This window comes from Pan paniscus, chromosome 2, assembly GCF_029289425.2.
Source record: "Pan paniscus chromosome 2, NHGRI_mPanPan1-v2.0_pri, whole genome shotgun sequence".
NCBI classification, from domain to species: Eukaryota; Metazoa; Chordata; class Mammalia; order Primates; family Hominidae; genus Pan; species Pan paniscus.
The window spans coordinates 30,209,735-30,234,731 of record NC_085926.1 but is presented as its reverse complement, the minus strand read 5'-3'; positions in this window follow the sequence as shown (position 1 = coordinate 30,234,731).

Here is a 24,997-nt window from a genome sequence, read left to right as displayed (position 1 = left end):
TTTCTCCCCAGAGAGAGAACACAGGTTTGAATACAGGATATGGCCTACGGGTATATCTAATTTTGTGTTCCAGACAGCTCAGCTTTAGTATTAATATCCAACAACTTATAACCAGTAGAAGTAATTAAAACTACATAATCCCAGTGATAATATGACAGGGTCAATTTAAAGGTTAGCTTTGAAATTTAAAAATGCCGTGAAAAATTTACTTGTTCTTGCTGCTCATTTCCCGCCAGAAATCACAAACCTCAATGAAGCTTTGGTAATCATCTCCCTGGCAACTAGTCACCACCTTCATCATGGAATGAGGACTGTGAAATTTCCGAGAAAAGCTCCAGAATTTAAATAGGCCTTGCTTTCAAACTAATAAAAAAAGATGGAAAAAAAATTGTAAAATGCAAACAAGTACATATGAATATAAACTGGAAACTGATTCAGCTTTCAAAATATTTTCTACTCTTACGAGGTCATAATGACAAGAACTAATGGATTGCTTCATGAAATTCAAGCATTCTAAGTTTTATTTTATAGCAGCCTGCACTCAACAATGACAATTTTAATTCATTAAAAGTAAAAGTATAAAAATATGACACATAAATTTATAGTCAGATAAATAGAAATTTGAGACGACCAAAAAATTGTTGCTAGAAAATTCATTTCATATTACATAACTTTTCACATATATATTTACAATGTAAATGTTGTAAATGTTTTTGCTTTCTGTTTTAAAGGATTTAAAAAGTATTGGGTTGTGCTTTAGGCCAGAGGTTGGCAAACTACAGTCCATGGGCAAAATCTTGTCTACCACCTGTTTTTAAAAATAAAGTTCAATTGTGCCTTCTCTATGACTGCTTTTGCTCTTTAATGGTAGAGCTGGTAGTTGTAACAGAAACCACAGGGTCCACAAAGTGTAAAATATTTACTATCTTGCTCTTTGGAAAAGAAGTTTGCCAAACTCTGCTTTAGAGTTTAAATTATTCTAATCTGCTGCAGGACACTCTCTTCTTTAGAGCACTTTACTTCAACATTAAGGCTGGAACGGGGAGTACATGTAAAAGATGTGACAAAATGCCCCCAAAAGTTGTTCTGAACCTAATAAAATTACAGAAATAAGATGACACAATCAAGTCCTATTATGAACTCTTGAGATAAAATGGGAAAAGAACTTTTCTAACTGAAATTCTGAAAATGGAATCAATATGAAAGATGTGGGACCCATCAAGGGAGGCTGGAAAGAGACAAGAGGGACAAATGGAGAAACAGAGCACTAAGAGTTGTAATGAAACTGGCTCTTCTGCGGATAGTTCATTCAGTGGAAAGTTCAGATGAGAGAGGCTGAGCCCTCCAACTGGGGGAAGGATCTACCCCATCAATGCTATGGGATGAACGATTGTTCTTGGTCCTACAATTAGCTGGTGGCAAGGCCAATTCCCCAATTGTCACATTTTCTCCACGTCACCCACAGATGGGTAACATGCTTCATCAACAACCAAGAAACAGCCTTAATTAGATACCATTGTCTAAGGGGTAGCTGTGTATTTTTTTCTTATATTGGGCATAAAATTATTGACCCAAACTCTAATGGTGTCTATTTGTTTACAGAGTTTGAAGGAAGCCTTTTACTCAAGGACTAAAAGTAACGATAAGAAGGATGAAGTGAGACTAGCTAGGTCTATCTGTACATAGTATGAAGTTGGGTAGTCCTAGACCTTTAACTTAAATGTGCAATAGGTGCTATGTGGAAGAAGGACCTCACACATAATCTATAGATATCATTCTTGGTCGTGACTACAACCCCCTCCTAAGGGCTGAAAATATCAAACCAGGATCTCCAGCCTAGTCCTTTCTCTCCAGTTCTAGATTCTTAGATCTTCCTTGTATTAGTTGAGCTTTTTGGGAAGCAGGCACCAAGATGGAGTTAGGAATAGGAGAATTAGGAGAAATAGTCAGAATTAGGAGAAATGCCATGAAATCCAAAGGGGGAAAGAAGCAGAATTAGGCAGAGAGCACCTTCAGTCCATAGGTCTGAGACCTGTGAAAAGGAGGGGGAAGAACACAGAGTTTTCGCTAGGAAAGACCCCATACTGCAGCAAAGCTCTGAGAAAGTCCCAGCCAACCCAATGGGAAGCTCCAGTGCAAAGATTGCCTATAGAGGATTCCCACATTGGACAGATGTGGGCCTAGTACTCCCACAGGATCGGATACTCCTGCAGTCACTGACTGATATTGCTTAGAGAAACGGCCTAGCCTTGGCTCAAAAACTTCAGTGGATCCAGAACATACTGCAGTAAGAGACTATTAGGATGCCGCAAAACAGCACTCTTTCTTGGCTCTTTTTGATAATGACATTAATATGCTAGTGTCACTCATATGAAGTTGTCTTTATTTTATTTATTTATTTATTTTCAAGACAGAGTCTCACTCTGTTGCCCAGGCTGGAGTGCAGTGGTGCCATCAAAGCTCACTGCAGCCTTGAATTGCTGGGCTCAAGGGATCCTCTCCCCTCAGCCTCCTGAGCAGGTGGGATTACAGGCACATGCCACTACTTTCAGCTAATTAAAAATAAAATAAAATAGAGATAGGGTATCGCTTTGTTGCCCAGGCTGGTCTCGATCTCCTGGCTTCAAACAATCCTCCTGCCTCAGCCTCCCAAGTCTTTATTTCTTCTTAGTCAGAAGTACAAATAGTTTTGAAATGTACTGCTCTATGACTTAAATTCCCTACTTGTTAGAGTAGGGAATATTACATTTTAGGATGACACACCACTTTCCTTTCTCATCCCCTCACAAGTGGTAGGAGAAGAAGAATGAGATAGGATTCTGGGCTCCTTGGGAAAACATCATAGCCCATCATGGGAGATCTGCCTAATGTTCAATTTGTTGTAGGTCTTCTGTGTTTGAGTCCGAGAGAAACAGAAAATGAAAACAAGAGTGAAAGCAACAGAGAGATTGCCCTGAAAGACCAATTCTTTCCCCCTTAGTCCTTCTTGTCAGTAGCACTGTTTAATGTCTAAATGCAGTTCCATTATAGCTGAGCTCTCTAGTAATTCTTCCAATATTTTAGCAATTAGAGTGAAATTGTAATTTTTTTCTGTTTGTTTTGCATTTTTGTGTGTGTGTGCTCATGCATAGATTCACTAGCGTTTTAATAAGAAGTAGGGAGATTTCATTAGAAAACTCAAACTATGCTTTTAAGCATTGTCTCATAAGCTTTGCCATTTTAAACACTTATTTTAATTAAATGAATCTATCTGAACTTCAGAAGTTCTCACCACCTTAGATAAATTATTTATCAGTGTAGCAGGTAGAAGAATAAACATATGTGATTTTTAATTAAAATATGGTTAGAGTTGGTCATTAGATGACTGACAGAGGCATTCTATCTTTTTCTCATACCATGTCTACACAAGACACAATAACCTAGCTAAATATATATATATTTATTTATATATAATATATATTTATTTATATATTATATATATTATATATATATAAAGCACATACATATATATTATAGACAAATGCCAAAAGTTTCTGGGTACAATGCAAAAAAATGTTTTAAAAGTTTAAAAAATTTAAGAAGAGTGTCAATAAGATTAGTATATAGACCAGTATGGGATGGCATAGATTGGTGCAGAACACAGAACAGCAGAACAAAATACAACAACAAAAAAAAGAAAATAAAGATCAGTACATTAAAAAAAATAGAAATTATAGTCGTTGACACCTTCTATTTACATGTCTTCTCCAAATTTGAGTTTTCAATTTGTAAAATTAAGATAAAACACCAGATTATGGTAAGGATTAAATAGAATATATAAAGTCTCTAAGTATTATTAGTAATAATGTGCAAAAAAGGTGGTGATTTCATGGTGACACCAAAAGAGGGGGAGACTGATAAATAAAAACTTACGTTTATCTGAACTTCCCAACAGGCACCTTCCACTATGTTCTCCTTTCTACTCTTTACTTTAATCCTTATTTTTATGCAGACTGAGGTTAGGGAATGCTCTCAACCAAATGGACTGTAACATATTGGCGCCGGCTTTATCCTGTACTTTTCCTGATCCTTGTTTAGCTTTTTATAGTTTTACCCTGGCTGAACTAATTTTCCTCCTATTTTCAAATGCTGCCTATGTATTAGTCAGCTATTGCTATGTAACAAACCACCCCAAAACTTAATCATTTAAAACATCAGTCCTTTATTATCAGTCATGTATGTGAAGATCAGCTATTGATTGGTTGATCCATTCTGGGCTTGGGTGCAAGCTGCAGTTTAGCCCCAGGTCCTTAGACCAGCAACATACCAAGGGCACACATTTTTCATGGTAATTGCAAAGGCAGAAGAGAGCAAGATTAGCCATATAAACATATTACAAACCTTTGCTTTCATGGAGTCTGCTAACATCTAAGTAGCCAAAGTACATTTTGTAAGTAAGAAATAGGAGGAACTGCAAATTACATTGCAAAAAGCATGGACACTGCATGGGCTTTGGAGGGGAGAAGAAATTGAGCCATGAATTTAATCTATCAATCTACCAAAATCTGTTTGCTGATGAGATCAGTAGATATATTTCTTGCCGACTCTCTCCTCCAAAACCTCTTGTAATTAGATACGTTCACACTTGCTCATCTATCGCTCCAACTCTCCTATTGAGGATATAATTTGTGATGAATAATCTACCTTTTCGTTGCAAGACAGCTTTTTTCACTTAACTCTCAACTGGATGGGGGAACAACTCTCCAATTATGAAGGAATAATTTATCAACTCAGTAACAATAAGCTAGCAAAAATAAAGTGGTAGATTTAATTTTTTTTTGCTTTATTTTTCAAGTCAGAACCTACAAACCTGATAAAGTTTTCTATGTATTCCTCTTTTATCAAAGCTTTGGGAATTCAAAAGGCACATCACATGCCTGTCTCACACAGATACATTTCTTCATTATGAAGTCTTTAGGACTGATGTATTAGTGAAGGTTACTGTGAAAAACATTTTACATTTTTAAATGGAGTCATTCACGTAGGCTGTTCTAGGTATTCGTGAAAATGCCGTGCTGCATGTGGAAATTGAGCAGCAAAAGAGGGATAGAAAGGGTAAAAATAATGAAAGGAAGGAATGGGAAGGGAAGGGAAGAAAGGAAAGGAAAGGAAGACTTCATTTAGCTTGAGTGAAAATGCTAATTGTTACATGCCTTCCCAGGAGTCTCAGTCTTACAACTGCGATCTATTGTGGGACCCCTGCTAGCTTGGCCAGGTGCCAAATGACTGCAAAACTATGTAGTTATCTTATCAATTTATTTCTACCTTGTGCAGTCCCTTTTCATCAGCAGCCACACTGCACTGATTCTCATTTGGAATCAAACCAAAAGCAATCATTTGTCTATTGAGTTTGACCAAATTTTTGCTCCTTCCTGAGCTGGGAGCTCCATGGTCTAAATTGAAAGCATTCTGTCTGCCCAGCCAGAAGGCATAGCATGGCCGAGCAGCCTCCACATAGAACAAAGAGTAGGAAGCCACTTGGGTGACCCGGGCAAAGTGAACCTGAACGCTAAGCAGCCAGGCTAGATGATTCGTCTGCCTGCTGTCAAGGCAAATGAGCTTTTTGTTGTTGTTTTAAATTACCCATGCCTTTCACTGTCTCTCTATAACCACAATATTCCATGATTTTATTAGCCTTGCAGGTGAAATTCAATGAATTTGACTCTCTGTCGTTGAATGGCCCTTGAAAATACTGCCGTTCAAGTGAATATTAGGTAAGGGAGTCACTGAATGCTAATATGAGGTGTCTTTGAGATTGAAACAGAATTAATTATTGAAGTTTTTTTTTTTCATTAAAGTTTTAGGGTACATGTGCACATTGTGCAGGTTAGTTACATATGTATACATGTGCCATGCTGGTGCGCTGCACCCACCAACTCATCATCTAACATTAGGTATATCTCCCAATGCTATCCCTCCCCCCTCCCCCCACCCCACAACAGTCCCCAGAGTGTGATATTCCCCTTCCTGTGTCCATGTGATTTCATTGTTCAATTCCCACCTATGAGTGAGAATATGTGGTGTTTGGTTTTTTGTTCTTGCGATAGTTTACTGAGAATGATGACTTCCAATTTCATCCATGTCCCTACAAAGCACATGAACTCATCCTTTTTTATGGCTGCATAGTATTCCATGGTGTATATGTGCCACATTTTCTTAATCCAGTCTATCATTGTTGGACATTTGGGTTGGTTCCAAGTCTTTGCTATTGTGAATAATGCCGCAATAAACATACGTGTGCATGTGTCTTTATAGCAGCATGATTTATAGTCCTTTGGGTATATACCCAGTAATGGGATGGCTGGGTCAAATGGTACTTCCAGTTCTAGATCCCTGAGGAATCACCACACTGACTTCCACAATGGTTGAACTAGTTTACAGTCCCACCAACAGTGTAAAAGTGTTCCTATTTCTCCACATCCTCTCCAGCACCTGTTGTTTCCTGACTTTTTAATGATTGCCATTCTAACTGGTATGAGATGGTATCTCATTGTGGTTTTGATTTGCATTTCTCTGATGGCCAGTGATGATGAGCTTTGTTTTCATGTGTTTTTTGGCTGCATAAATGTCTTCTTTTGAGAAGTGTCTGTTCATGTCCTTCACCCACTTTTTGATGGGGTTGTTTGTTTTTTTCTTGTAAATTTGTTTGAGTTCATTGTAGATTCTGGATATTAGCCCTTTGTCAGATGAGTAGGTTGCGAAAATTTTCTCCCATTTTGTAGGTTGCCTGTTCACTCTGATGGTAGTTTCTTTTGCTGTGCAGAAGCTCTTTAGTTTAATTAGATCCCATTTGTCAATTTTGGCTTTTGTTGCCATTGCTTTTGGTGTTTTAGACATGAAGTTCTTGCCCATGCCTATGTCCTGAATGGTATAGCCTAGGTTTTCTTCTAGGGTTTTTAATTATCGAAGTTTTTTTAACCACCCCTGTTTTCAGAACTTTTATACCACTGAAACTGTCTAACTATATATTAAGGGTAAATAAGCTTAAATCCCCTTAGTTCTTCACTGATTCATTCAGAAACACTCTCCTCAGTGTGGTGGAGGGTGAAATGAAGCAGATACTATGACCCTTGTCTCTGGGAGTTCATATTCGCCTAGGGGAGGTTAAATACACACATATAAAAACAGAACCAATATTACAGAGTCTGTCCATGGTGACAATGAATGAATAATTTGGAAAATTAAGTTTTAGAGGGGTTGGATGATGTCAGTGTTTTCACATACTTTTATGCTGTGCAGTTTTTCAAATGTAACTATGTGGGAAATAGATACTAGATACAAAATAGATTAAAGTGACTCTTTTTGAAATGTCTTCAGCCTTGTCCCTCAAAGTTTGAATGACTGAAGCCTTCCAACTTCTGGCTCCAGTCCCACCTTGTTAAGCTATGTTAGTTAGTTATCTGCAAGTGTCATCACTAACTAATGCGCTCCGAGAGGGCAAGTGTCTTCATTGATCCTGCACTCCTACAGCAAGGATAGAACAAATGCAAGGCAAGTGCATGCCAACACCCCTCCCTCATCAGAAGCAGGCATTTCTTATTGATCACAGAATGCTTTTATTCTGATCCTAGATTTGGCTTGAACACACTCACTCTTGTGCTCAAAGCGGCCACCACTAATTTACTGTGTTGGCAAAGGAGAAGAAATGGACTTGCCTTTTCTGCCCTATCATTTACCACAGTGCTAGCAAATGTTTTTAATGAAGTTTAAAATGATTTTTATAAATCAACACAGACAATACAGATAATACAGACAATAGGTCTGTAATAGGACATTCTTGCACTGCTATAAAGAAATACCTGAGACCGGGTAATTTATAGGAAAAGAGGTTTAACTGGCTCACAATTCTGTAGGCTTTATAGGAAGCACATTAGCATTTGCTTCTGGGGAGTCTTCAGGAAGCTTTTACTCATGGCAGAAGGCAAAGGGGGAGCAGGTATCTCACATGGTGAAAGCAGGAGTGAGAGAGAATGGAGGGGGAGGTGCCACACACTTTTAAATGACCAGATCGTATGAAAAATCACTCACTATCATTAAGACAGTACCAAGCTATGAGGAATCCACCCCCATGATCTAAACACCTCCCATCAGGCCTCACCTCTAGCATTGGAGATTACAATTCAACATGAGATTTGAACAGAGACAAATATCCAAACTATATCAAGGTCTTATTTTCCTAGAGTGGTAAGAAAAATATAGCCACAAATTTACAAGAGATCTAATGTGGTAAGATGTGAGCACAAAAACATTTCTGTGTCTTGACACTTTTCTCTATTCCTAAAATCTTCCATATCCTTCTAATCATTTCCTCTAACCCTGGGAATCTGCACATGAGGATTGCACATAAATGCTTGTTCACATAAATGTTTACAGCAGTCACTGTGAGGCTGGCTTGCACAGATGCAACATGTACACAACATTGGTTTTCACCCTGAAATACAAAATGCTGTCAAAATAACAAAGAAATTGATTTTGATTTACTATTGCATAGCAAATAACACTTGGACATTCACATGGAGCTTTAGTTTGTAAAAGGTAAGCTAAGAACTCAGACCTAATCAACACTCACCTACGGAGCAGGAATTTGGCAAGTTATTACTCAGTGAATGAAAGAAAGAATCAATTTTACCAAGTTCCTATTATTTGTTCCTTCTCTTCAAAGAACTTATAATCAAATATGGAATACAAATGATTAAATAGCTAGTGTCCATAAAACAGTTTTCCACCTCTTTTCCTTTCACTCATGCTACTTTCTTGGTCTTTGTTGCCCTTTTTCATCTCTGTTACCCATCTGGCATAATTCTTCTCATTCTCTGAAGGCTAACTCAATGTTATCTTTTGTATTGAGTCTTTCAAACCTGTGTCAACTAGCAGAATTTAATGTCATTTCATTTCTGCTTCCTTAGTACTATATTCTTAGTTCAATTATTTCAGAGGGTACCTTTAATTATGGCTAATAATTTATGTTTCTTTCCCCCAATTTTATCCTTCAGGGTGAGAATTATATTTTCTTCATTTTTTTTTAATTCTAGAATTGAGAGTAGGTATGTATTATGTCATAGTCTGGGTTTCCCAGAAACCAAAGACTATGGTAAAAGCTTGTATGCATTTTTATTAGTGAGTAAAATTTCTGGGAACAGAAGGAAAAGGGATAGCTGGATATGGATGTAGAAAAGGAAAAAAGAATTTGCTATGGATTGCACTACTGTCAGCTACTAAATGTGAATGACTGTTTAATCTCACAAGACAGTCTCTTTAAAGATCATCTAGCCAACACTTTTTAGAGCAGTCTATACTTGAGGAAAAGGATAGAAAACTTTATTTACCAATTTCTGTCGTCTATTGGTGAGTTTTGCCCCATATAGCCTGAAGCGGCCCATACTTCTGTATTGTACATGTACGGGCGCAAATGAATTGTTGCAGTCTTTATTGCCTCACTATCCAGAGGGAAGATCCAGTGCAGGAGGGAAAAGGGGCTGACATGGGCATCAATAGAGTGCTGGCAGTTTATACTTGCTGGAGTGTGTATGAGTCCACACAGAGTTAGTTTACACAACAGTGATGACTGGATCAAAGGAAAAGTGAGGCTGAGAGGATCTGAAATGCCTCATAAGAGATGCCTGATTCACAGCATGTATGTAATAATTTTTACAATTGATTTGACTACAAGGTAGTATATAGTGATACATAAAATTGAGGCATACATAATGTCTTGTGGGATCAATTAGCACTGCCAGGGAATAAAGAAAGTGTTTTGAAGGAGGAAGAAAGTGTTTTGAAGGAGGCACATAATTTCCATAGGTAAAAGGGGCTCATGGGCAAGGCATTCAAGGCAGAAGAAATGAATTTAAAAAGAGAATGTGAAAAGCACATGGAGAGTTAAGGAAATGGAAGAAAACTCCACTGAACTCAGAGCATGGACTGATTATTAAAGAAATAATGAGGTTGGAAAGTTAATAAAAGTCATTGAATTAATTCAGTCAATAAATATTTTACTGAACACCTACTATGTTCCAGGCACTGGAAAAATAGTAATGGACAAATCCCATGCTAAACTGTTTGGACTCTCTTCAGGATATAGTAAAGAGCTAGAGAAGGATTTCCTTTCAAGGTAGGTAACTAAAGCCTGCACACTATAGGGCACAAAGCAAATAAATGGCAAATCTCCTTCCTGTGTGTCAGTTGAAGGACTAGTTAATCACATTATACAGGAAATGTTATGCAGGAGAAAATTTATTTTCACGTTGGGAAGTGACTTTCTCTGCCAGGGAGCGTACATAGACCTTCCAACCTCTACTGCTTGGCAGAAAGTGCTCTTTACTGCAGATAATGGAGGCACAAGACAGGTAACTCAACTTAGCAAGATGCACAAGTACTAAGCAGACAGCGCTTGAAATAAGGGCAAACATTTAAAGAGCATCACATGCCTTTTGCAAAGGGAATTGGAGAGGCAACACTCAATATAAGACCATTGATAAATAAAAAGTATGCATTTTAAGCAAACTTTTAGCAGGTGCAAATGCAGTCCATAAGGTTGCTCATAAATTCAAAAATGATCTTTAAACCAAGATCTATGAATTCTAGACCAGGTAGAATTAGATGAAAATAATGCAGGATACATTTTAAAAGCAGCACATGAAGAAAGGTGCTGTGTTGAATCAGAAGAGAGACTGCCTTTACTTTTACTGTAATTAGCAAGAAGTAAGTAGACCATATTACACTTAACATTACTGGATTCCCAAATGATTGCCTGCAGTTGGGCTCAGGTTAATGCAAAATTGAATATACTACTTTGAACCATATGAAATTGTTTTTTATAAATAAATAATGTTCACACATCAGAAACTGCATGATTCAAAAATATGTAGTTCTCAGTTTTCAAATGGTGGAGTAAGAACCTCTGAAAATCAGCTTCTTTATAAAAGAAATGAGAAACTGAAAATTAACTAAAAGCTTGCAAATATTGCAAGGGATTTTTCCCTTGGAATGTCATTTTCCTGAATAAACTATGAGTTTATGGTATTTTACCTTGCCCTGATCCGATCACTCTTTCCACAGCTCCCTGGTGGACTTTTAAAAAGCATCTTCAAAACTACAGTAGCTGTGAAAACCAATCACTTATCATCCACTGGATAGACAAGTTTAGAGTGCCTCAAAAAGCTTCATTGCTAGAGAACTGTCACTATTTCATCTGCCTAGCAGCTCATTGAAAAATCCCAGTTCTCAGGGTTTGTCTTTATTTGGCCTGACTCAGAACTTGCTCTATGCCAACAGTGCTATCCATGAGGCATTTGTCAAAAATAATCAATGACAATTTGTTTAATATCAAAGCTGCCTGAGGAGGCATAGTCTCGGGAATATATTAAAGCTAACAAATGAATGAGAAAAAAAAGAAAAGAAGAAAAAATTAGAAATGAACCCTCTATAATGACCTTTGAAAAGCTGTGACACATTTCTGGGAATCTAAAAGGCATGTCCATAAACAGGGCTGTATAATTGAAAGACATGAGAAGATTCAAATCTCTCACTTTGGCTGAACTCGAGGCTCTGAACAAGCACAGAATAAAGGCCTAAGTAAAGTTGTAAACTGCCTTCCTGAGCATTGAAGCATTCCCCAATACATATCCTCAAATCACTTGACAAAGGTTAGGAGACATTTGTTCAAAGCATTTAACTAAATGTTGGTCCAATTATTAATCAGCCAACTAAAAAGCTAACTGAGCAGTTACTTCAGTGGCCACACACTACAAAAAATACAGACATCACAGCATTAGTCCAGAGAAAGAATATTAAACAAATATCAACAACTACAACAATAAAAAACAACAAACCCTGGGGAGGGGAACATCTTCTTTTTAGAGTTGCCACATTACACTACTTAAAATATCCATTATTCAACAACAACAAAAAATCACAAGACATGCAAAGAAACATGAAACCATGGCCCATACACAGGAAAAGAAGTAATTAATAGAAACCATCCTCGAGAAAGCCCAGACATTTTTAAACCTAAAAATTATGTTTAAAGAACTAAAGAAAGTGTCTAAAGAACTGAAAGGATGTATAAAAACATTTTACCAAATGGAAAATATTCGTAAAGATTTAAGAATCATAAAATAGAACCAAATAAAAATTCTGAAGCTAAATAGTAAAACAACTGAAATTAAAAAACTCACTAGATGAGATTAGTGATTCACTAGCAGAGTTTGAAGTGGTGAAATAAAAAATCGGTCTAGGAAAAAGGAAGAAAAAAATAATAAGAAAAAATTCACAGAGCCTATGAGACCCTGGGACACAATTAAAGCAGCTTATGCATAATAGAAATTGCAGAAGGAAAGGAAAAAAAAAAGAAGTAAAAGACCTCTACAATGAAAAGCATTAAACACTGATGAAATAAACTGAAGAGGCCACAAGAAATGAAAAGATATTCTATGTTCATGGATCGGAAGAATCAATATTGTTAAAATGTTCATACTACCCAAAATAATCTACAAATTCAATGCAATCCCTATCAAAATACCAATGACATCCTTCACGAAAATAGAAAAAAAAAATCCTACAATTTATATGGAACCACTAAAGCACAGAATAGCCAAAGCTCTCTTAAGTTAAAAAAAAAAAAGAAAGAAAAGAAAAGAAAAACAACTGGAGGAATTACATTACCTGAGTTCAAATTATACTACAGAGCTATAATAAGCCAAACAGCATGATACTTGCATAAAAACAGAACCATAGACCAATGAAGCAAAATAGAGAACCCAGAAGCAAATCCACACACCTACAGTGAATTCATTTTTAACAAAGAAAACAAGAACATACACTGAGGAAAAGACATTTTCTTCAATAATTGGTGCTGGGAAAACTGAATATTCATATTCAGAAGAATAAAACTAGACCCCTATCTCTCACTGTATACAAAAATCCAATCAAAATGAATTAAGGATTTAAATTTAAGACCTCAAATTATGAAACTACTAAAAGAAAACATTGGGGAAACTTCCCAGGACACCGGAATGGGCAAACATTTTTTGAGTAATATCTCACAAGCACAGGCAAACAGAGCAAAAATAGACAAATAGGATCACATCAAATTAAAAGCCTCTGTACAGTAAAGGAAACAATCAACAAAGTGAAGAAATAACCCACAGAATGGGAGAAAATGTTTTCAAACTACCCATCTGACAAGAGATTAATAATCTGAATACATAAGATGCTCAAAAAAACTATAGGAAAAAAATCTAATAATTCAATTAAGAAATAGGCAAAAGATATGAGTAGATATTTTTCAAAAGAAGGCGTAGAAATGGCAAACAGGTATATGAAATGGTGCTCAACATCACTGACCATGAGAGAAATGCAGATGAAAACTACAATAAAATATCATCTCATCCCAGTTAAAAATGGCTTTTTTTTCCAAAGACAGGCAATAAGAAATACTAGTGAGGATGTAGAGACAAGGGAACCTTGTCCACTGTTGGTGGGAATGTAAATTAGTACAACCACTTTGGAGAAGAGTTTGTAGGTTTCTCAAAAAACTAAGAGTACAGTCACCATATGATCTAGTAATCCCACTGCTAGGTATATACCCAAAAGAAAATAAATCAGTATATCCAAGAGATATCAGCACTCTCATGTTTATTGTAGCACTGTTCACAATAGCCAAGATTTTGAAGCAACCTAAGTATTCATCAGCAGATGAATGGATAAAGAATATATGATACTTGCACATAATGGAGTACTATTCAGCCATAAAAAGAATGAAATTCTGTCATATGCAATAACACAGATGGAACTGGAGGTCATCAGGTTAAGTGAAATCAACTGGACAGAGAAAGACAGACATTGCATGTTCCCACTTATTTGTGGGATCTAAAAATTAAAACAATTGAATTCATGGACATAGAGCATAGAAGAATGATTACCAGGGACTGGGAAGGGGTGGAGATGGGGATGGTTAATGGGTACAAAACTATAGTTAGAGAGAATGAATAAAACCTCTTATTTGATAGCACAACAGCGGCACTATAGTCAAAAAGGATTTAATTATATATTTTAAAATAACTAAAAAGGTATAATTGGATTGTTTGTAACACAAAGGATCAATGCTTAAGGAAATCACTACCCAATTTTCTGTGATATGTGTTTATTACTCACTGCATGCCTATACCAAAATATCTCATGTACCCCATAATTATGTACTATGTACTCACAAAAATTAAAAAGAAAAAATTTTAAAGAAAAAAACCAAATACGTAAGTAATATAAATTAGTATTACATTAGCATTGTTCATGTAATAGTTGCTGCTGTGTTACTGAGCTAAATTGCTCCCCTTCCTACATGGGCAGAATACCATCTTATAAAGTGCAGAGTTTTTTATATGAGCATGCCCACATTATGTTGCATGCACGTTGTATCTTGAAAAGTCCAGTTCTTCCATCTGGTTGTCTATGTTAACTGCTCGGAAACAGTGGCTCTCAATCCTTACTGCGCGTTAGAGTCATTTGTGGAGTTTTAAAATATATTCTTGCTTGGGTCCTTCTTTCAGGGATGGCCATGGGTGGGACTGTGTGGCACTGGTATGTTGTAAAAGCTCCCTGGTGACTCTAATATCTAATCAGGGTAGAGATTCTATTCTACGACATCTTTGTTCTTAAACCCCATGAAGCTCTTTTGTCTTCATTTGGCCTTTATTTGGCCCAAACTCATCATTGCCTTTGTTCTTTAGTTCTCAGCTAAGGAATATTAAGGTCATATCTTCTGGCTCCTATGCTATTAAAAGCATAAAATCAAAGGAATATTAAGGTCATATCTTCTGGCTCCTATGCTATTAAAAGCATAAAATCAAATGTGGGCACTAAAATCAAGTGTCTATATTCAGTTCAAGGTGGTCGGTCATATTCAAATTATAATTTTATAAAATTTTTTTTGATTATAATGAAAATGAAAATATAATATTAAAATAAAAATTCAATGGAAATTTTAGGGCCAGACTGTAAGTATTTTAAACTTTTCCTGCTATATACTCTCTACTTCAACTATTCAACCCCACCACTGCAGTGCAAAAGGAGCCATAGGTAATATGTTAAATGAATGGGCATAGTTATATTCCATTTAAGTTTTATTAACAAAAGCAGGCCATGTTTCATACAATCCTGACCTAGGTTATTCACTTAACTGCTGTGTAGTATTCCACTGTATAAATATAGCACAGTTTATTTATTCATTCTCACAGTGGGAGAAATTTAAGTTGGTTCCAACTTAACATTAGCAGAAACAATGCTGCAATGACCATCCTTTCCTGTCTCCTGTGTGCATCTGCCAGAATTTCTAAAATGTGTACACATGCTAATAGCTAAATTTTATTAGGTATTATTAACAGCGTTTGGCTATGATTAACATTTATACTGAGCTTATTTTATTCCAAGCATTATACTAAGTCCTCTGTGTCCTCTTTTAATACTCATGACAGAGAGTATTCTAGAGAAAAGAGGCTGAGACTGAGTCTCAGAGAGGCTAATTTGCCTAGGAACACAGATCTATTAGGTGATAGACTCAAGACTCAAACTAAGACATCATTTCTCCTGAGTTCATGTTCCTAGTCTTTACAATCTACTCTTTGGAGCAGAGAAATTTCTGGTATAATAATTAGATGTATCTTTTAAATTATTGGATAGTATCCCCCTTATCTTCCAGTGTAGTTGTTATAGTTTACACTTCTACTAGAGTTGTTTGAAAGTTCTCATTTCTCCACATCCTTGCCAATACTTGGTATTGTCAGCTATTTTGATTTTTACTAGTATAATAAGAGTTAAATGTATTACAATTTATTAAAAATTATATAGTGCTAATTTCTAGGGAAATTGAACATTTTTCTTATGTTTATTAGCAAATAACTCTGAGATTGCTTATTTATGTCCTCTGCCTGCTTTTCTTGGACTCTTACTGGTTTATAGGGATTTTTTGTATATTTCAGATACCAAAATTGTATTATATGTTGCAAGTGTCTTGACCAAACTATTGCTTGTCATTAAAGTTTTCATAATATACTTCAGTTTTTATAATATAATATACTTTTTATAATATACTTCGAAGTTTTTATAATATACTTTTTATAATCTAATATCCTATTTAATTTGTCCATGGATTTTCTTAAATATTTTAATGACCTTATTTACTTCTAAAAACTCTATTAGATTCTTTTATTTTTCAAATAACCTATTCATTTTTCTTATTGTTCAAGCATTTCTTATTTTTACATACCTTCTTTTAATCTCTTTTTGCATTTTGGACATTTATTGTATACCTCTTTCTGATAATTTAAACATTTTTATCATTTACATATGGTTTACTTACAAAGTTTAAATATATATGTACAAATACATAGCATGTATACTATATTGAATATACATTATTATGTGTGTGTGTGTGTGTGTGTGTGTATATACTATAAGAATATAGGATCTCTTCTAAAATTTACAGATAACAAATAATGTCATGGGCTAGAGCAAGAATATATCTACTCTGCCCACTACCAAGATGTAGGCTTAGAAATTGTGTGTAGTGGGTCACACTAGATGTTTTCAAAAACGGATTTAAGAAAGGATCTTTTAGACTCAAGCTTCTTAGTAAACAAAAACCTTATTAATTTCAGAAAAGAACTCCATGAATCCTGGTTGCATGCTTCAGACCAGCGGGGAAGAAAAAAGTAAAAATTACTTCAGAACAGTCTACTTTTATAATATCTTCAATGAAACAAAAATTATATAGCCTTGAACTTTTAAAATTTTATTTGAACACATGTTATGAGGACAAGGTGGTAGCAGCTTGCTTCTTCTATCTGCTTTTGATCCATTTCTGGCATCTGTCATGAATATAACTCTCAGTCACAACTGATTGAAGCATTAGTATTATGGAGTGAGTCCATAGATCACAAACAATAAAAAGCTATTTCTAATGGTGCTTGGTGATAATGTTGTTAAGAGATATTCAAAGGTTGCTATTAAGACTTGTTTATTTTAAATTGTGAAATAAATGAACACATTTCCCAGAACTCTTTAAATATTAACAATGAGAATGCTTTGGTGGTTTTAAATTATCTTCTGCTTGACAGTGCCAAAGCTACTTCCTGAACATCACATCAGATCATTCCTGACCCCAGGGTTCACCCGTTTATACTAAAATTATCAAATCTTACAACTTAAAGAAACATGAAGAAATGTTAAATTCAGCGCACTTACTCTAATGAATTCCTTCCTAAAATGGGAATATTTCCAGTCAATTACGTGTAGCTAAAATGAGTAGTGGCTGTTAGAGAAAGACCTTTCAAATGTTTTTCTTTCTGATATCTTGATTCATTCATCAAATATTTATTGCATGCATACCACATGCCAAGCTCTATATTTGTTTGTTTTTTTTGCCTTATTTATCTAAAATTAATCAACTGAGAAGGTGAAATATTTGTCCCACCATCAACTTGCTTTACCTTTTTCATGAGGCTGTTATTGTCCTGCTTGTTTATGACAATTTTAATTTTAGTCTGTTTTTGTTGTTCAACCAAGACCATTAATTGATTTGGAATACAAAATCAAAATGAAAATGAGATTTTAAAAATTCTAAGTAAATAAATGTGAAACATAAATAACTACAAACACACCCTTTCTGTAAATATTCCTATAACATCAGGCAATGTTTGGAAAACAGATCTGATGAAGAAAATGAAGGATTTACAGATTATCCATCCGCCTCAGCCCAACTTTTTAATGGTTCAGAACAAAGAAACCCCCAAAGGGGTTGGGAGTGGGGCTTGGGCACTTAATAGCCTACTGGGGTGGAAGAACATCAGCCTCCTTGCACCTTCCTTCATCATGTACTTGAGGAAGGATTGTATGGAGCCAGCTCATTGGAGCCCTCACCCACCTTCCAGCAAGACCAAGTTAAAACACATCCCATAATTTCCTACATTAGCCTCTTAGAACAAACATTCTCAACCTGGGGCCCTTGGACTGAATTCAGCAGTGTTTAACTTGGTTGGAAAGAAAATGACATCTAATTTTTGCTAATCTCAAACTCATACTTAGTACACCTTTTAATTATGAATGCAGCAACAAGGCACAGTAGTATTGACAGAATATGACTTTGTCATAGATATTTTTATATAACATTATAGTTGTTGCAGGCATTTCCAAATACAGTTGACACCTATCATTACTTCAGAATTATAGGATCATTAGCCTTGCTTCTAGAGATTGTCATTTGATGCCTGAATAAAAAAGCACATATACAACTATATCTCACATTTCCTTTTCTTACTTACCATTTTGTTACCTGTATCTAAGTATAACTGGTTGCCTTTATCATATGTAAAATATAATAATGATGATGATGATACTAAGAGCTTCGAGTTTAGAAGGAGACAAAAACCAAAAACATATGATTAAAAAAAATGTCTAAAAGAAAAAGACCAGTTTAGTTTTTGCCCCAGATGCCTGCCATATGAAGCCCTCCATGTGCCCCTCAAATGGACTTGCACAGGAATCACCTGGGAAATCTTGTTAAAATGCCTAGTTTGAGTCAGCAGGCCTGGGGTGACAGACACTAATTAGCATTGCTAAGCTCCCAGGTGAAACTGATCTGCTGGTCCGTGGATGATACTAAGCAGTAGTGGTAAGAGTGTAAGTCTTACAATTTATGGCCTCATCTTTCAGAATGTTTCTTTTGGTTTTTTTCTTTCTCCCACCTAGTAGTGAGTTACACATAGTATTTGTAAAAGCTGACACAAGTTGATACGGTTTAGCTGTGTCCCCATCCAAATCTCATCTTGAGTTGTAGTTCCCATAATCCCCATGTGTCATGGGAGGGACCGCGTGGTGGGTAATTTAATCAGCAGGCGTTTACCCTTATGCTGTTCTTGTGATGAAGAGTGAGTCCTCAGAAGGTCTGATGGTTTTATATGGGGCTTTTCCCGTCTTGCTCTTTCTTCTCTCTCCTGCTACGATGGGATGAAGGACATATTTGCTTCCCCTTCCACCTTGACTGTGTTTCCTGAGGCCTCCGCAGCCTTGCAGAATGGTAAGTTAATTAAACCTCTTTCCATTATAAATTACTCAGGCTCGGTTATGTCCTTATAGCAGTGTGCAAACGGACTAAACCACAAGTTTACATCACAAATTTTTGAAATGGTGTTTTCCGGCTGGCTGGCCAGATTACAAGCATTGTGTCATGAACAGAACAGCAAATATCTCTAAGAAGCTTGAAAGCAAAATGATGCACCACTAGTCCAAATAATTAACATGAGTGTTGTTAGCACCCTCTTTTAATCAAGTTGGTCTGACGGGTTTTCCTGGTGCAAGATTTCAACAAGAATACAAGGCTGGTGGTATTCAGTGGAGGGGTTTTAAAATCAAACCCAATAACCAGAATCCCTGCCCCCTTCGGAAACAAAGAATCACAATAGAGGCTTTTAAAAAGCTCTGTGCATTGTTCCCAGCTTAGCTAAGTATGGGCTTGATTAGTTGAATGGCCTTTATTTTCCCGCATTTCCTATCATTGGAAACATCTGTGGAGAGGAAAGATCGTTATCAAAGCAATTGACCATTGTCACAGTTTAGTAGTCCCTGATGGCTTTTTCCAAACCCTTCTCTAGGGCTTTGGTTTCCCAAAGCAAATTGGTAAACATCTGGTCTATCCAAGCCAAACTCTCATGCTGCATTTACAATCATGCCACTTTCACTTTCAGCCTCTGCTGGTCACTAATTCATGCAGCAATCCTTTAAAGACAGGGCCCCAGGGCTTCTCTTTTGGCCAGTTCTGGACATTTCATTTCTCTGGTGGCTCATGTAAGTTTTGCTCAACTTGCTCAATAGCTAAGTCTCCTAAGTCAAATAAATTTCTCCCAACCACAAAATATAAGATACTTCAGAACCAAAAACAAGAGGGAATTAAACCAGAAATTTAAGGATGTCCTGGGCAAGAGTGACTGTTTTCAAGAATTAAAACAGTTCTGTTGAGTTACCCACAACACCTGCTCCTCTGACCCAGTTACCAGATCCTTAGTAACTCAAATCCCTGTTACCACAGCCTCCGTCCAAGTGTCATAGTCTGCCACCCTCCACGTGGGCCCCAGGCCCTCTGTGTTATACTTTCTGATTTTTCCAGCACCCTGCTATAATTTTCCATGGTCTTCCACAGACTGCAGTTAAAGATTCTTCATTACTGAAGCATCTCCTTCCCTTTGTACTCTGGCCTTTCGCACTGTTTCTTCTCCAAATCCAGTCAACCCAAACTGCTCATAGGTCCCCAAAACCCCATATTATCATTTATCCATGTGCCCAGCTCTTCCCTTTGCCTGGAATGTGCCATCTCCTTATCTACCTAAAAAAAGAAAAAGAAAAAATCTGAATCTCTCAGTTAAGGAGTTTTTGGTGAAAACCTTTTGTTCACTTTGCAAAAGAAGATTGTTTTTCACTCATGTCTATGTCTTGTTCATGGTATCACTGTGACTCTTATCACAGTGCTGCACAGTTTATTTCATTGATAGGATATTCAGCTACACTTTGAGCCATTAGAACATCCAGGTTGGTTTTATTCCTCTTATTCCCAGATGCTAGCACAGTGCCTGGCACGTTGGAGGCACTTCGTCAATGTCCATTAAATGGTTGATGGATTATTTAGTTGATTTATGTTTTTCTCTCTTTTTTTGTTGTTTAGCTAAGTGAAGAAAGAAATAACTCATAGGGTAGAATACAACAATGTTGGCATGTCCACAGCTGTGTGAAATAAAGATTTAGGTCATTGTTAGCATCATGAGGAGAAGCAGGGACATTTATAAAGGAACATCTGAGCAGTGATCTTTCATTTTCTATCTGACATTGCTAGATAGAAAAATTTCACTTGACCTTCAAGTATTATTTATTCTCCTCAAAGACAGCTGGGCTCCGTGTGTGTAGGCAGGCATATAGAATTTTGGAGAAGGGAATATGATTAGATTATTGTTACTTGGATGATTTGCTTATTATGTTTCTCTGTAGTCACAGTTAAGAGTTTCATACGTGAGAGATGGACTTGCTTGAGTCAAAGAAACCATTTGCTTTCTGATCTCTTTAAACAGTAAAAGAATCACCTGTTCTTGTTTAGTCTCTGTGATCATTTATTATTTTTGATTATTTCAGCAACTAAAGCTATTCCTTAGTGCTTAAAAAATATTGACAAAATATAAAATTCTTCCTTGATTATGCCTTTTCTCTCTGCCTTTTCAAATTTGACTGGCTTTTGGTTGAGATATTCTTCCCAGATGAATAAGTTGAAATGGGAAGGTGTTTGTGTGAGTGCAGCAGTGTTGGTCTAAACAAAAATGATATATCAAAAGATCTATGAGAGTGAGTCTTTTATTGAAAATGTGAATTTTTACTAAATGGTAAAACTTACATTTTAATGGGGCTAGGTTCATGTTTTTGTTTTTGTTTTTTAACTGAATAGTTGGTACATCTGGAATTAGTTTCAGTTCCCTTAGCTGACTTAAGATATAGTAACATTGGACAATTGCATAGTCTCTCTGAGGTTTGGTATTTCCAGTTTTAAACATGGTTAACAATGCTAGTCCTTTCTCTTATTCATAGAAATTAATCAAGGAATAAAATGTTGATCTAAAGCATTTTATAAGATTTATAAATTATTAGGCCGGGTGCAGTGGCTCATGCCTGTAATCCCAGCATTTTGGGCGGCCAAGGCGGGCGGATCACAAGGTCAGGAGTTCGAGACCAGCCTGGCCAGTATCATGAAACCCTGTTTCTACTGAAAATACAAAAATTAGCCGGGCATGGTGGCAGGTGCCTGTAGTCCCAGCTACTCAGGAGGCTGAAGCAGGAGAATGGCTTGAACCTGGGAGGTGAAGGTTGCAGTGAGCCGAGATCATGCCATTGCACTCTAGTCTGGGTGACAGAGCGAGACTCCATCTCAAAAAAAAAAAAAAAAAAAAAAAAAAAAGATTTATGAATTATTTAATATATAAATACAAAAAAAAACCTTAGCTGCTAGAACCTATGTTCCAATAATATGACAGTGAGATACCATTTGATGATAGGTAGGCTTCTGTTTTTAGTGTAGTTTACATAAAAATATATTTAATTCCATATTTCATAATATCCCCATAAATAGACTTGAATAAATATAATTTTATGATTTGAATAGGTAATCTTGCTGTTAATAATTTAATTCTATTGAAACCAGTTATCCATCCCAAATTTACAGCATCCCATATTCATCATAAATTTTCTTTATTTTGATGCAAAGTGGCTTTCCTGTGGAAACAGCTCATGGAATTTGCATATTTAAGTTCCACTGTTTCTAGAGGTCATTGCCTGTTTTGTTTATAAGTTTGCTCCTTCTTAATGTTTCCACTTCAGTTAAACTTGAGATCACAGAAAGAAGGAAAAAAAATTGAGTAGTGGGTATCCCTTCCTATTGGATCTTCAGTTTAGCAGAAAAGCTCTGAAATTTTATGAAAAGTGTTTTGATATGAAAATTTTATCCTATAGACTAATCTCCAAATGTCTGGACTTCACATGGTTGCTTGTGAAGTCTTTACATGTATAACTTTACATGTATAAAGTCTATACCCATCTTTACATGTATAACTTTCTTGGCTATTCCAATGTTACTATTTCTTTCTTTTACTGCTTCTATTCATTTATTTCTACAAACCAGTTCTGTAGAATATGTAAGTTAATTGTCACAATCAAATTACTCTGTGGCAATAAGAGAAAGCCAACTGTACAGCAAGAGAAATATGTTATAAAAAATCAACTATTTATTTATTTATTTATTTATTTATTTATTTGAGACTAGGTCTCACTTTGTTTCCCAGGCTGGAGAGCAGTGGTGTGATCTCAACTCACTGCAACCTCTGCCTCCTGGGCTCAAGCGATTCTCCCACCTCGGCCTCCTGAGTTACTGGTACTAAAGGCACACACCACCACACTCAGCTAATTTATTTTTATTTTTATTTTTGTATTTTTGGTAGTGATGGGGTCTTCCTATGTTGCCCAGGCTGGTCTCAAACTCTTAGGCTCAACCTATCTGCCTGCCTCGGCCTCCCACAGTACTGGGATTATAGACCCAATCCTGGCCATAAAGACAACTATTCTAAGGAGAGTTTGCTCTGTGAGTGATTTTGAAATGCCCTAGAGATTTTTTGCTTTAATTTTTTCTTAGGGCTTTGAACCTATATGAGTCCAGAGTTAATTTTGTTACACAATAGGTTTTTTTTTTTTTTAAGAATGGTTCCTGCATGCATATCCCCACCATGTTCTCTTCTGAGAGTTGAAATGTTGTCTGGTCGAAAGATATGAGAAGCTACTAAGTTATTGCTTAGTCATTTCCTCATGAAGATAATTTTTGCTTTTATTGGCATTGGCTGACCCTTCGTGAGGAAGATAAACATAAGATTTTCGCAATCAGTTATACTCAGAACAGAAATACTAGAGAAGGTGCAGGAAGAGGACAGTGATGACCATAAAAGCAGAAGAAAGTAGGACTTACAAAGAAAGATCAAAGCAAGTGGAGTCCTTTTATCTGATCAGGAGGCATGTAAGGGCATGAAGACATTTCAAAGAAAAGTCACTAAACAGACTTCTTGGAAAGTTAAAATGATGAAGGTAGAAAATGGTTCCAGTCTCTAGAATTTTAAACTCTGAAGAAAAACAGAAGTTTGATAGATAACTTTTCATTTGCTCAAAGAGTGATGCTAAGTTAGAGAGGAATGGTAGATCAGCTGCTCTGTTTTCACAAAAGATCAAATGACAAGAATTTCCTTTTGTGCTGCAGTGTGATGGATTTAGGCCAACCCTTGGGTCACTTTAGGACACTTAGGTTTTTAAGCATTGAATTAAGTATGTCTCTAGAGTTTATTATCATTTGGAGTAAAACACTCTGAAGTTTGAGGGCAAAGTAATATTCTCTTTAGTCTGAATTGATAAAATATGTCCTCAATGGCAAAAGGTGGGAAAAAATTATATGACAGGTCTTCCTGCTTGATGGTTTTAGGTAGTTGGTGAAAGCAGAATGAAGGATCCCAAATTAAACCCAAGATTTGTGCAGGGTTGGGTTTCACATGAATCTGAAAATAACTAGAAGTTTGGTTGTAAAGGTGGCCCAAATTATATTTGCCTGTGGGAAATTAGAGGAGAGAGAGCAAGCAAGCAGATAAATTTGGTCCACCAGCCAAACCTCAGTTAATAGACATGAAGAGAAAACTCTATATGAGATATGATGATTGCCTCTCCTGTTCCTAGGCCCAGAATTAAGTCTAGAAAAGGGACTTAAGTCTAGAAAAGTGAAAGGGCTAGCAGGTGGAGAAAAGCCAAAAAATAAAGGTCTTAACATTTATTTTAATTAAAATTCCTTAAGATGTTGGGCTCTTAGTAAAACTATTTTGAGATTCATATGTCTAAATGTGACACAAAATAGGGAGAAACATGAAGCCCACATTTGTGCACAAAATAGTCGTAGCTTTAGCATCCTGAGTAACCTACCGTGTACCACTTTGACATGCTGAGCATTCCAGCAGAGGTGTTTGGTACAGGCAGGGCCACCAGCAGAGGTGGCATTGCCAAGAGGGAGGTGACCATAGTGGGTAACATAGGCAATTATTTCCCGGCTGCTTATCAGCAGCTGAGGTCTTGGCAGTCGACATTGAGAAGGGCCAGGACTTTTCGGGAAGCACACGTGAGACACTCTGGAAGATGTCTCAAGATCACTGGAAAATTGTTGTCACTTTTACCAGTATGTGGGACGGAAGTGAAACTAAATAAAGTTTAGGTTACTCTAGCTGTGCCCTGGGCAATGGTGGATGAAGAAACACTGGTGCATATAAAGAAAAACAAAATCTAGTCATGTCAACCTCATGAAATCTTAAGATAGAGGTGATCCTGACAAGTTGCAATAGAGTGAGAAACAAAACAA